This window comes from Pteropus medius, unplaced genomic scaffold (genome assembly GCF_902729225.1).
Source record: "Pteropus medius unplaced genomic scaffold, Ma_sr-lr_union100, whole genome shotgun sequence".
NCBI classification, from domain to species: Eukaryota; Metazoa; Chordata; class Mammalia; order Chiroptera; family Pteropodidae; genus Pteropus; species Pteropus medius.
The window spans coordinates 2638282-2654084 of NW_024344253.1; positions in this window are offsets into that span (position 1 = coordinate 2638282).

Genomic DNA, 15803 nt, shown 5'->3' on the forward strand with positions numbered 1-15803 from the left:
GCTTGTGGCTAATAATAATGCAAAAGTTCCATTAGTCACTTTGGCTGTGACATGAAATCACATGGCATTGCATAATGATAAAGTAAACTGCAAAAAGTGCATTCAAGTGATTCTGAGTCTGCCTTAAATTGAGAAAATGTTGAGTGGAAAGCTGAAAACTTGCCAGTGCCCATCTATGGTTTATAGTAGATAAGCCATTAGTCTTGGCTAGGTATATCACTTCCTACATTATCGTGCATACAAAATGTGAACTCCCAATATCTGTGAGGTGTTCATTATCCAGAAGAGATATGCCTTGAAGAAAGAGTCTGAATAAGGTCACTGTCTCAGAAACAGATATGGTTTTGGGAGGTTGCTGCTCATTTGAGAAAAAAAAAATGGGTTGGAGGCATAGAACCTTATTGGATTAGTTAATCAAAAGCTAATTAGTGCCCTCTCCCATATAAACTGGCAAATAACCTACAACAAACCCACTAAATTCTTTTGCAAATGATTGCAATTCTAAAAGCTTAGAATGGAGAATTTCAATAGCTAAGATTGTTTCAGTGGAAATTTAATTGGGTCATATCACATAAAGATATTCACTGACATGGAAACTGACATGGAAAACCAGATTCTATACAAAATTGGAAAATGGGATAACTATATTGATTATTTCCGAGAAAACAGAGAGAGAAAAGCTGTAAATCAAATCAAGGAAAGCCTGTCTTACCTCAAGATTAAACTAGAAACTGAAAACTCTGAAATAAATTAAACTTAATTTTTGTTAGCTGTTAGGAAAAGAGACCCAGCTTGGGGTTTTAAAGAACAACTCAGACCACTTCCTTTTTTTCCTTTTTTGGTAAAGCATAATTAAAATAATAAATTTAGAGATCAACTATGTTATCTTCAAACATCTGATAAATTTTCTTAGGATATCATTGCAGGTTAGATGATGACTATAGATGTGTACAGTTTTATGGATTTGCAGTTGGTTAATGGTGTCCCCAAAGACTGTGAATCAAACAAGGTTAATGTAGAGGGAGATCATAGTAATGTGTCATCAAGCTCTCTCCCCAAGGTACCAAGAGAGGGTTCAGTCTAAGGAATATACCAGTTACCATGGTGATAAGAGAATTAACTGATCACACTTCATCAGGGCTCATTGACCAGTGCAGCTCACTGATTGTCTGGTCCACAGGGGCATGAGGAAACAACTCTTGTCTATTAATCTACAAGCAACAGAAACAGTATTGTCTGAAGAAAATGACTCAAATGATAGCCAACATATCCAATAAAGATATTCTTAAAAATAAACACACACACACAATAAAACAAAAATAAAACGAGTCAGTAGAGAGAAATGATATAACAATTTCAGATAACCAGAGAGACTTTTGAGATTCTAAAATAAGGAAAGACACCCATAACCTTAGCTATTTCGGAAAGAGGGACTCCTAGTTATTAAGTCTCAGATCAAAAAAATTCCATTTAGTAATTGGAAATAGCTTGAGAGAGCCTATCAGGACAAATGTTTTCACTAGGAATCTTTCAGGAAATTAGAAATGCCATAACTGAAAATAGCCGATCAGGGAAAGATAAAGGTGACTCTAATAATTGTGTCTGTTTGGGAACTAATTAAGGGGATGGGATTTTGGACAAAGAACCTTAAAAGATGGACACTAAAGAGAAGATGTGAGCTCTGTAAGAACTTAAAAATTAGAAGTGCTTGGACAGAATATTTTTTCAATTTCTCAGGGAGACAAAGCTATTTTAGTTACCGATAGTCAAAAGAAGATACACTCAAATGATGGAAGTTTTGAGTGAATGGGAACTTTATCCAATTAGGTTCAGTTTTAAGTTATCGGGTTGTAAAAACTAGCGAAGTTTTATTTGTGATTGCATAAAGCAGAGTTTGTTTTGATAATTTTTCTAAGTACATTTAAGGCTTCTGACCTTTCTAGGGAACAGCTGCTCTAAAAGCACAGACAAATCATCAGTGGGAAGCTTTTACAAATGGCTAAGGGTCACTGAGGATATTGCTCAGGTCTAAGATGGGGAGCACCCCAGAGAAGCAGGTCAGGACAAAGGGCTTTACCTTAGAAAAGGTAAACAGCTAGAGAAAAATCAGACTTCTCTTATTAGGGCAGGAACTGATGGACTGTCTTGTTCTCCAGTGCATTCCTATCACCTAGCACAAAGTCTGGATAAATGCCAATGTTCAATAAATTCAGGAAATGCCAAATTTCAATGAGGAAGGGAGGGAGGTGGGGCGGGGTGGAGAGAGAGACGGGTGAGAGGGAGAGGGATATTTTGGTTTGATGGATGGAAATATGGAGGAGGGTAACTAGCAGCATTTTAAACCAATGTGCCACCACTGAGCTATGCTTCTTGTTTTACATATATTATCTTTTTTAAAAAACAATTTCTTGGCAAAACTTAGTCTGTGATTAGTCCCATTTTACAGGGGATGCTAAGGTTCACAGAAATTACAACTTATTCGAAGGTCACATTGCTAGTAAGTAGTGGTATTATGATTTTAAACCATAACTTTTGGGTTGCAAAGGTATATATCTTGCCACTACATCAAGTTGTTAGAAGAGCTCTGTGATTTCAAGATAGATCAGATTTCCTCACAAAGCAGTTAGCACTCTCTCTTTAGAAATTATAGTATCTTTAGTGTTGGAAGAGACTTTGGAGATGGATTTCTCCAACTCCTCCATGCTATGGGTGAGGAATTGAAGCCAAAAGAGGCAGGGAGGCATGCCCAAATGCACAGAGAAAATGAGACAACATAAAGCTGTATCTCCTCTTGCACAAACTCCACACATTTTTGATTGTTTACCAAATATCTATATTTCACACCAAAAATAATTTCTATACATGAAGTCAGGGGCCTTGACTGTCTTACTTATTTCCTATCTCAGGCCTAGCATCCATAACAGGATTTCAGTAAGTATTGAATGAATCAGTGAATCAATGAAACCCGAACTCGAACCCAGGTTTTCTAAGCTGAAGTGTTTAAACAGAGAGTTTTTGACAGTCAGTGGTGTTCAGTGTTAGAAGTGAGTTGTACCAGGTGGTCGCTATGACCCTTTCCAGTAGTATCCTCTCCGAAACTAAAGTAGCTCAGGAGTTCTGGTCTCTCTGCTTTCTTCATCCTATCTAGACTTCTGTTTTAGCATTTTCCACATTGCACTGAAAAAAATAAAACTTTTTATCCCTATATTTACCACAAGATTAAAATGATGTGAGAGTTTGGGCTGGCTACATTCTTGTAATAGTTTCTAGCACTTAATGTGAGGAATTGTACCTCACAGGTACTCAATAAATCTTCATTGACCTGAATTGCAGTAAATTCAACTAGGATACTTAGAACATATTTAGGTATCTGTCATATTGCTTCCCATGTTAGGTGCTACTGGATGAAGATTTCTTTGTGGAAAGGTGTTTATTGAATTGATTGGCTTTCCAACTAGTTTTTTTTTTTTTTTTTTTTTTGAATGGAGTTAGGTAGGAAGTGAGATCAGGTAATAAAAAGAAATCTGTGATCCTTTTGGCCTACCTCACACAAGGCTCTTCACAAACTCAGGCCTTCCTTTGAATTCAGTGTGAATTCTACACTTATAGAAAGATCTAATGCTCAGGATTAGCTTCATTAGGCAATTGGATTTTAACAAAGGCAACAGGAAATCAGGAAGGACTCTTTTAGGTATGGGCACAGAAAGACATAGTGTGCATAGATGGATTTTCCTTTAAATAAAAACTGAGTCAGATTTTAGAATGAAATTCTGTAGTGCTGTCAAACTGCTTGAAGCTGGAGTTGGCAGTTGTCCTTTCAAACTGTTATTTCAGAGCACGTGTCCCAGAAGGGACAGCTAAGAATGTTTGTCATATTTGAACTCTTTCCAGAGCCATTCAGCAGGATACTGGCAGTCCACTTTCCATGTTAATTATTTCTGCCCTGATTGCCTGGCAACACATAACATGAGAAGTATTATACTTTGCTATTTGTGAATGCTTCCAGCTGAATGCAGGAAGAATATGGAGTACAAAGTCAGCTGGAGATGCAACTTAATAAGTTAGGTGTTTTTTGATTGAAAACTTGTTCTAGATGAAGCGGTTTATAATCCTATGATTGTGTGTGTTAGTCACAATTTCAGAGAGAGTGAGGATGTCGCAGTGTGTTAATCGATAGAACACTGATCCATCTTAATGGCCACCAGACTAGAATACATGAACATGAATGATCTCCTTCGTAGAAAGAATAGACTTGCTGTAAGCCTACATTATCTTTCAGGAATTTCCTTGTGTTTATTTTTCTTGTTGTTATCGTTTTTTACGTTGTTGGAATCTAGAATTGAGTTCAGGTGTAGGAAACTGAGGATCAAGTGGGACAGGCAAAGATGTCATGGCTGCAACAATGGCAACAATAGTGAAGATTGCTGTAAACCAGAAAGTAATGAGGGTTTTGATCAATGAGTCAGGCACAAGAGGAACTTCTCACCACACCACTATGAGAAAGCTCTGCTTGTGGCTGGGGTTGTGTAAAAACCTGCTATGTACAACTAAAAAAAAAAGCATATCCACTCACAGCATTGGAAAACAATGCCCAATTTTTGAATTATCTTCACAACATTTATAATTTTTTAAAAATTGATTCTCTGAAACTTTTCTTCTTGCTATGTTTATGAAAGCCACCCAAGTAACAGCTTCAAAAATGGCAGTGTTACATTCTGTGCTGGCAGGTAATGTGAGATTGTGATCTGATGGAAATGAATCATATCCAAAAAATGAATTGTATAATGCAATTATTAATATGTTTAGAGATATTTTTATTGAAGAAATACTGAGTTGTAAGTGCTTAATTACCATACTTTAAAAGATTTTTATATGAAGATTAAGATAAATCTTGAAAATTGTTTTTTTTCCAGAATTATTAGGACTTCAGTCATTTATTCAGATTATTACATTGTTACTTTCTCAATTAAAGTAGGTTAAAAAAAAACCAAGCATATTGTTAGAGCAGATACACTCAGTTCCACACATAAAAATCCCTGTAAAAATTAAACCAAATAGGAGTATGGACAGAAAAGATGAGGGCAGGATGTATTCCCTTCTGACCTGCTACCATTTCTATTAGGTCTACTTTTTAGGGGAATTAGATTAGGGGCAATAAAGAGAAATATGAACACTGTCTTCACGTGATTATTATAAAGATTAAAGTAAGTGAGAAAGCCCAACTTTTCTTATGCGAACTTGGGTTAAAAAATAGGATTACTTTGATAATAAGTATATTTTGCTGCTGCTTTCTTATAGTGCCCTAACTTCCAGCACCTACGACTTCCCCTTTACCACCTTCCAGGGAAGGCCTGCTCTTTAGGGAATCCTCATGTGCTTGTATGCCAGCACAGTCATTTCTGTCATTTATGGCTATATCTCTGTCATTTATCACTGTAAATAGGATCTTTTCATTTGTTATTCATTTCCTCTTTTTTGTTGTTGTTCTGCCATCTCCTCTTTTTTTTTTTTTGCACCCTACCCATGGTGGGCTGATATTATTGCTGGTGCACAACAATGCCACAGCTATTCTAGAGTCCTCAAAATGCCAGAGTTTAGAGATATTTGGTGGCAAGTAGAGGCAAATGCTGATCTCACCTTTTTGTGTAATCTCAAACAACAAAACAGTGAGATCTGTTTCCACTCTGATGTCTTATAGAGCTCTTAGAAGGGAAAAAAATAAAAGCTCCTTTAAATATTTAAACAATCTCTTCTTGAGAATTCAGACACAGGTTCATGGAGGCTAACCTTTGAGGCAAAGCTATGTGAACAAATATTAACAAATATCATATTGAAATCAGTTCCCCCACCCACCGCCCTTAGACCAGGCTTGTCTGTCCAACTCTTTTCTTTAATGTGGGAGAAATTCTCCCTGATAAGTCTTCTCAATATCTCCTGCAAATAAATGTCTGGAAGGATAGCCTCATTCCATGTAATAGGACAATTAAAAAATGTCTTAATCTCAACATAGCAACAACATAGAAAAGAGGTGACAATTGCAGTGTAGAAGTCAAATTCATTCTGACACTTGTGTTTGTATGGCTGTTTTTTATTTTTAAAAAAATTTAAAAGGAGAACATTTTGTAACGTGAGAAATTTAAATTCCATGTCCATCAATACAGATTTTTTGGAACACAGCCACACCTATTTGTTTATAAAGAATCTGGCTTCTTTCACAGGACAGTGGCAGAGTTGAGTAGTTGGGCTACCATATGGCCTGCCAACCTGAAATATTTACCATCCGGTCCTTTAGGAGAAAGCTTTCCTACTTCTAATGGAAAGATGGAACCACTGCTTTAGGTGAAGGCCTGTATTGCAGAGCTTGGCTCTTAGGAAGTACTCAGTAAACAGATTCAGGTATCTCTTCCTAACACATTGTAGTGCAGTGATTTTTAGTCTCTTTCCCTCTCCTCCCTACTCACTCAACTCTCCTCCCCCGTCTCCTTCTTTTTCTTTTCCTCCCCACCTCCCTCCCTCCTTCACTTTCAATAGTTCATACCATTCCTTATGAATGTTTAACTCATTCCTTAATTTTTTTGATGTATGACAAAGAAGTGATTTTAAAATATTTTATGTCAGATCAGTATTTTTTAAAGATTCCATTATAAAGTGCCTTTTGATACACTTTAAAAATAGTCAAAACATAAAGACATTCTGATTTTTTTCTCAATTAAATGTCAAACATGGCTGTTTTATTTACTTTAGATAAATTGTGCTAGGAAAAGCATGATTTATGGACAAATACATTTTAAAATATCGGTTGAGGATCAAAAGTATATTAAAATGTATACGGCAATTTAACTGTGTATTTATACTATTAAACATAGGCAGGGATTGCTTTTATGAGTTGATATTTGGTGTTCTTGCACTTTATGTTTACAAATGTGTTTCTACAATTTCATTATTTTTATGTAATATTTTATATAAATTTAAATGTTTTATATAAACTTAGATATTTTCAATAATATTTATGTGGTTTACTTTTTGTTATTTAATGTTCATTTTCTGAAAAATGAAATAAGAAAGGTTTCAGGCTTCTGTTTGTAGGCACTTTAACAAAAACAGCACATTAAGTATGCATATAGTCTTGTTCTTATAAAGGAAAAGGCAAAATGAAAGATCACAGTTTTTACCTTTCAACTTTGTTTTTATAGTAATAGACATAACTTGATATTATAAAATAATTTTATTTAAATGAATAAGCTTCATCCATGAACATCTTGAAGGCAAGAATGTATTATTTTGATTTTTCACATTTCAGGGACTAGCAAAATGAGTACTTTTTGTATGAAATAATTAAGGAATGGATAAATGAAATACTTATTTCTAACTTTATATGCCGCCAGCATAATCACCCAGCACAAATATCTTAACCATCTCATCCATGAGATGTCTTACCTTTCTCCATCCCCACTCAACACATAGCTTCCAGGCCCTTTCAGTGCTCTAGCTTTTTCTGGAGGAAAATATTGCTTCCTCGGTGTTAAAATCACATCCTCTGACAGTGAATGCTGCCACCATCCTGAAATAAAGAAGATATGCTCTATCCATTTGTTTGAAAGTACAGCATGAGATTGGTTATAAGGCAGAATAAACTTGTGCTGTTTGTTTTCCATAGCAATAGTCTTCAAACATTTGATCATGTACCTCATTTATACATTTTTAAATTAAATTTATTGAGATGACATTGGTTAATAAAATCATTATGGGTTTCAAGTGTGCAGTTCAATAATATGTCATGTATATTGCATTGTATGCTCACCATCCAAAGTCACATCTTTCATCACCATATATTCGATACCCTTTACCCTTTTCTACTTTCCCCACCTATTCCCTTTTTCCTCTAGTAACCACTAAACTGTTGTCTGTGTCAATGAGTTTTTGTTTGTTTGTTGCTTTCAGTTTTATTTCCCACATATAAGTGAAATATGGTTTTCAACTTTTTCTGTCTCACTTATTTCACTTAGCATGATAATTTCAGGATCCATCCATGTTGTCACAAATGGCAGTATTTCATCTTTTCTTATAGCTGAGTAATATTCTGCTGTGTATATGTACTACAGTCATCTATTGAAGGGCTCTTTGGTTGTTTCCATGCCTTGGCCACCATGAATAATGCTGCAATGAACATCTGGTGCATATATTTTTACAGATAAATGTTTTCAAAATTTTGGGGATAGATACCCAGAAGAGGGATTGCTGAGTAATATGATAATTCTATTCTTAATTTTTTTGAGGAATCTCCATATTGTTTTCTACAGTCGCTGTACCAATTTATGTTCCCACCGGCAGTGTATGCGGGTTCCGTTTTCCCCACAACCTTGCCAACACGTCTTATTACTTGTCTTGTTGATTATTGCCAGTGTGGAGTGGTATCTCATTGTTGTTTTGACTTGCATTTCTCTAATAGCTTGTGAAATTGAGCATCTTTTCATACTTCTGTTGGCCTTTTGTATGTCTTCTTGGGAGAAGTTTCTGTTAGGTCATCTGACCACTTTTTAATTGGATTGTTTTTTTGTTCTTGAGTTGTATGAGTTCTTTATATATTATGGATATTAGCTTCTTATCAGAGGCATTGTTTACAAATATCTTCTCTCATTCAATTGTTTTCTTGATGATTGCTTTTGCTGTCCAGGATAGTTTGGTATAGTCCCATTCATTTATTTTTGCTTTAACTTACCTTGCATTTGAGGTTATGTTCATAAAATTCTCTCTAAAACCAAGGGAGAAAAGAAAGCCTCTTCAATAAATAATGCTGGGAAAATTGGAAAGCCACATGCAAAAGAACGAAACTAGATGGCTGTCACCATACACCAAAATTAACTCAAAATGGATCAAAGACTTAAATATAAGACCCAAACACAATAAACAATAAATTTCATGGAAGAAAAACATAGATACTAAACTCATACTTTTTTAAAGAACACTTTTAGATAAATAGATAGGTAGATGGAGGATAGATTGATAAGGATAGTTCGATGTAAATAAATAAATTTAGATAAGTACATGGATAAATAATCTTTAATTTTGGGAATTCTTTTAAAAACACTAACTCAGGATAACTAGTGTACATAAATATAGTAGAAAAGATTTTTACATATATTTTCCATATTATTTCAAGCAATTGTGAACATCTGTCATAGAAGACAATGTAAACCATAAGTCACTTTAAAATGCAGTAAATCAAAGAGTGCTGAAAGTTAACAAATGTTGGGCTCCTTGGCATATTGTATATGATATGAAGCTGATGACATTTGGCCCCACTGTGGGTATCAGTATCAAGATGTGTATTAAAAATTATTTAAAATAATCTTTCTTGTATTTTACATAAAAAGTATAAATAGAAATTCTAATATAGTGTACTACTTTGTATTTCAATAGATTGTCTTCTATATCCCCTGGGTAAGAGAAGTTCATTTTTGGAAATTATTATTTTGTTGTTCCTCTAGAGATATGGCTTTTTCAGTTTGTTGCATTTCTTCTTTCTTCTGATATAATGGTCCCTGAAGACACATATTAAAAAACTCTAGTGTGTTCTCTTTAAATTTCTATCTGCTCTGTCATCTATCACTGATCCGGAATACTTTGACCTTCATTCTAAAATAATGTCCTTCTTTATTTAGACCATGGCCCGGACGGCTAAAGAATCACAGTCATTCCTCAACAACTCAACAGTATAGATGTGCATTTCAGTAACTGTATTCTCTCTCCATTTCTCTTTGGAGGTAACGGGCTCTCCTGTAATTAAAACACATTTTACCCTACTTCATCCACCTACTCAAGCATTGCTGGCATTCTCCTTAGTTTTGAAGGTAGGAGCTTATTCTAAGACTCTGGATAAACTAGTAATGTTTCTGGAGTGTCATCCTTGGAGGGCTGAAACCAATTAGTAGGTAGGAGATAAGGGATAGATAGTGGGTAAGGTTTGTCCCATGTGCTATCTTTCAGCTATTTTGTGAATGTCTAGTGATAGATGAGCGATATGGAAAGGGTTAGGAAATGGTGTGTCAAATTTTTGAAGGCGTGCTTTGGTATTAAATTCTACATTCAAACCCCTATATCAAGGTGAAAATAGAAACTAACAAGAGTCTTACTAATCTACCAAAAAATACTTTAGAATCATTAGAATACTGATTTAGATTTAGATGATTTAGAATCCACCATTAGAATCATTCTCTTGGCATAAGATATTTATTACATAGAGTTGGGACAGAAAGATTAACCTTAGAAGAAAAGCTGTTCATTCATTCATTTATTCAAAAATATTTCTTCGGTACCTTGGCCCTAGATATAAAAAGAGGGCAATGCCAAAGAAACAAATCCCAGAACTTCTCAATTCACAAACTAAATATTGAGCAATGACTGTGTATTTAGAATTGTATTTACATGTTGTGTGAAAACAAAAGACATAAAAGGAGGTCACATTTAGGAGGACCTATTTAGTACAGTAGGTCATGACATAGAAGACTCACTTCCTTACAGAAATCTTTCTGTCCTTTTTATATTTTGGAATATCCATATGAAAATTTGAAATAATATCTTCATTACAGGTGTTAAGATTTAGTTCCTTTATGCTGATAGGATATCTAAATCAGAGGCCTCTTTGGGTAAGGGGATCATTCAATTGTCACAAGTAGAGAATATAATTGCATTCATGTTCATACACTGAATAAATTCTGCCTGGTAAACACCTACTGAGTCTCATTAAGACAAAGTAATAAGATTTTGTACTAACAAATACTGTTTTCTCAAGTATGCATTTGCTTCTACAAGATCACAATCCTGCTTCTGAGAAGAGTTGCCAGTGACATGTTTAAAAGACCCATTTTAACAGGAAAAGTTACAAAGCCAAGTAAGTTTAATTGCATGTCACCTCTCAGTTTTGACAAAATATAATGGCACAAGTTGCTAGTAAACTTAATTATGTAGATTTATTTTAGCTTAACAAAATACATGCTATATAAAGTAAGTAGTTAGCTATGAGCCAAGTTTTAACTTGATATATTTTTTTTTACAGTGAAAATGCTCATGAAAGAATGATTTAAATTAATGAACTTTACAAGTGTAATTGTTGTTAAAAGCAGTTTTAAACTGGAAAAATACCTCTTCTGTGGTTCAAGGAAAAATATAAGGACCTCTTTTCAGTGTGTAAGAAGAAATTTGCTAAAGACATTAAGACTTTTTGCATGGCTTTGCATCTCAGAATTTCCTTAATTACCCTGTGACTACTACAACACAACTTTTTCCAAGCCACTTCTTAGAATGATATATCATATAGGGATAGAGATTGTTAGTTAAATGGAAATTCATGAGCTTTTGATGACATTCCATTCTACTCCAGTCTTTCCACATTCATATTTCTCTTGTTTTCGATTCTGTTACCCATTGTTCATATACCTAAAAGACAACAACAACAACAACAAAAACAGACAAAAACACTTGGAGGCACATTGGCTCTTCCTTTTAGCACCTTCCAAGAAGACCCTACATATTCTTTCTTATTTTCTCATATTAGTGCTTCTTGTTCATTCTCATTTCTGTCACCCTAGTCCAGCTCTTTATATTCAGACAAAGGCACTTACCTTTTTATTTATCTCCTGATCTTCATTGTCTTTAACCAGCTCATTACATATGATGAGTATTACTAAGATAGAGATTTTATCACTGCCCTGCTTAATGTTTCTGTATAGCCTAGGAAAAAGTTCATACCTTTAGCATGACCTTCAACTTCTTCATATTAAACCTTTTACCTATTAATTCATTTTCATTTTCATTCTAGCCCAGCTTGTCACCATCTCCTGACCATAGTGTTCATTGTGTTCTCATTTCCTGTTATTCCTTCTTGCTAATCAAATCTCCCAACTTTCATGACTCAGCTGAAATTCTAACTTCTTTATACAACTTCTCAAAGTCTCCCAGCTCCAGTTGATCAATTTTTCAAGCTGAAAGTAAATCTTAAAAACTATGTAAATGCACCTCTGGATTATACATAAGACGTTGAGTCCCAGAAAGGTTAGTTTCAGGCGGAACTGTGATTTGAGCCCCTTCATTTAACTTCCTATTACATCTCGTTGCCTTTCTAGACTGGCTAATGAAATGATAGTATTTAAGAGTTATATACCTCTCTGGTGATTAAGGATATACTGCCTTGCTGAACTATTTCATTTGTATATGTTTGTTCTTTGTATCTAAAAGCTCTGAGAAATAAGGGATTGTGTATCACATGTAGTTCAGTGCTAAGCATATTTCAGCAATTGTAAATACTTACTGGTTGAAAGGCTTGACTGTACCCTTTAAAATTAGATCTAAAATTCTAATGAGGCCCCTGCCATTTTGCTAATATGTTTAAGTTGAATGCTAAATCATATTTTATTCTTAAAGAATGACAAACTGGATATTCAGTGTTTAGCTAAGTAAGGTAGCAAAGGGAATAGATATTGAAATAGAGTTAAAAGATAGAATTTAGATATTTAGATTAAGAAATAAAGTCTTATTGCAGTTTGCTAATTAAAAGGTAATTCCTAAAATAAAATTAAGTTGAAATATTTTGCCAAATTATTAGATTTTCTCCAAAATGATTTTTTATATATATTTGATTAAGGGGAAATATTGGTATGTGGATAGCTATGTCATTATTCTTTAGTAAATAAAAGACATTTTGCCTTTTTTTTTTCTTTCTATAAGTCTAGTTTGTGGTCTATAGCATTTGGGGAATCACAACTATTTAACTACATAGGCAAGCTTTTGAACTATAGCAAGACATACATGAAATCTAGCTTCTCCTCAAATGAAAGAAATTCTTCTTGACCTATTAGATACCAACTCCTCATTAGAGGCAAGCTAAAAATTATATCATTAACAAAATCCAAATAACACTGTAAACATTTTGAATTTAGGACAGAAAAAAAATATATTTTGTCTTATTAAGTACCACCTTGCTGGTGAGCAACAGTGATAATCTATAACAGTTAATACAGAGTCAATGGAACAAAAGTTAATTTTTTAAAATATCATTTACTATCTTGAAAAAGTCTGCATGCAACATTACATTTCTCACTTTCTGTAAGTCTTGGAAAGACATAATATTTTCCTGGTTTCGTCAGCAATGAAAACGCCTTCACACAGGCCTGTAGCTGATGACATTGTAGTGAAAGCTCTCCAAACACTAATTGGAAATTAAAAAAAAAAATCTTGACAACACCTCACTACATCATAGTTATGCTTCATCACCCTCGACATTTATTATCACTCACCATATACACATGTTAATGGGGGAAATTATTTAGAATTGCCTTATATTGCAGAGTCAAGATATTTCTCTCTTTTAAAAAATATTGTTGAGTTATTTTTGGATTACAAACCACTTGTGATAGCAAATTCTGATTTTATACACATTGTACAAAACAGTATGGAAGCTCCCAATTTTTTCCAGAAAAGAGAGTAATTTTTTAAAATTTTTCAATTACAGTTGACATTTAGTATTATTTTAGGTTAGTTTAAGGTGTACAGCATAGTCGTTAGTTAGGCATTTATGTAATTTCCAAAGTGATCCCCCGATTCGTACTCACTTGACAATATATATAGTTATTACCATATTATTAACTATATTCTTTATGTTGTACTTTACATCCTGTGACAGTTTTTTAATTGCCAATTTGTACTTCTTAACCCCTTCACCATTTTCACTCAGCTCCTCAAATTTCCTCCTATCTGGCAACCATCACTTGTCCTCTCTGTCTATGAGACTATTTCTGTTTTGTTTTTCATTTATTTTGTTCTTTAGATTCCACATAAAGTGAGATCCTATGGTATTTTGTCTTTCTCTGTCTGACTTATTTCACTTAGCAAAATACCTTCTGGGTCCTTTCATGGTGTCACAAATTATAAGATTTTGTTCATTTTTATGCTGAGTAATATTCCATCATATAAATGTACCAATTCTTCTTTATCCAGTTGTCTTTTGATGAGCACTTAGGTAGATTCCATATCTTGGCTATTGTAAAAAGCACTGCAGTGAATATAGGGGGTGCATATATCTTTTCAAATTAATATTTTGGTTTTCTTCAAATAAATACCCACAAGTACAATTGCTGGGTCATAAGGTAGTTTTATTTTTAATTTTTTGAGGAACCTCCAAACAGTTTTCCATAGTGGCTACACCAGTTTGCAATCTCACCAACAGGGAATGAAGGTTCTCTTTTCTCCACATCCTCGCCAATACTTGTTTGTTGATTTATTGATAGTAGCCATTCTGATAATTGTGAGCTGATATCTCATTGTGGTTTTAATTTGCATTTCTCTAATGATTAGTGATATTGAGCATCTTTTCATTGTCTATAAGCCATCTGTATGTCCTCTTTAGAGAAATGTCTGTTCAGGTCCTTTGGCCATTTTTTAATTGCATTGTTTGTTTTTTGGTGTTGAGTTATATAAGTTCTTTATCAATTTTGGACATTAACCCTTTATCAGATGTATCATCAACAAATTTCTTCCCCTATTCAGTAGATAGTCTTTTCATTTTGTTGATGGTTTCCTTTGCTGGTGCAAAAACATTTTAGTTTGAAGTAGTACTACTTGTTTATTTTTTCTTCAGTTTCCCTTGCCTGGGATGATATATCTGATTACTAGGTAATGTCAGAGTTTGCTATTTGCTTTTTTCTGGGTTTTATGGTTTTGGGTCTTACATTTAAGTTTTTAATCTATTTTGAGTTTATTCTTGAATATGGTATAAGAAGGTGGTCAAGTTTCATTTTTTTTTTTTTTGCATTATTTGTCCAGTTTTCCCAGCACCATTTATTGAATAGACTGTCTTTACCCAATTGTATATTCTTGCCTCTTTTGTCATAGATTAAATGACCATATATGCATATATTTACTTCTGGGCTGTTTATTTATTCCATTGACCTAAGTGTTGGTTTTTATTCAGTGCCATGCTGTTTCGATTACTATAGTTTTGTAGTATAGTTTGTTATCAAATAGCATGATGCCTCTAACTTTGTTCTTCTTTCTCAAGATTGCATGGCTTTTCAGGTTCTTTATGGTTCCATATAAATTTTAGGATTATTCTAGCTCTCTGAAAAATACCATTGGTGTTTTGATAGAGATTTCATTGAATCTATAGATTGCATTGGGTAGTATGGACATTATAATGATGTTGATTCTTCTTATCCATGAATATCATATATGTTTTCATTTGTTTGTATCTTCTTCAATTTTTTTCTTCAGTGACTTATAATTTCCCAAGTATAGATAGATGTTTTTACCTCCTTGGTTAAGTTTATTCCTAGGTATTTTTTTTTTTTGATGCAATTGTAAATGGTATTGTTTTCTTAAATGCAAATGACTTCTGAATAAACTTTGTATCCTACTACTTTACTGAATTCATTGATCAGTTGTAACAGTTTTGTTTTTTTTTTTTGATGGACTCTTTAGGTTTCTCTAGGTTGTGTATAGTATGATGTCATGCACATAATGACAGTTTTGCTTCTTCCTTTCCAATTTGGATGCCTTTTATTTCTTTTTCTTATCTGATTGCTGTGACTAGGACTCCCAATGCTGTGTTGACTTCCAATACTATATCTTATTCCTGATCTTAAGAAAATGCTTTTAGCTTTTTTTTCTCATTGAGTATGATGTTAGCTGCGGATCTGTCGTATATGGCCTTTATTATGTTGAGGTATGTTCCTTCTATTCCCACTTTGCTGAGAGTTTTTATCATAAATGGATGCTGAATTTTGTCAAATGCTTTTTCTGCATCTATTAAT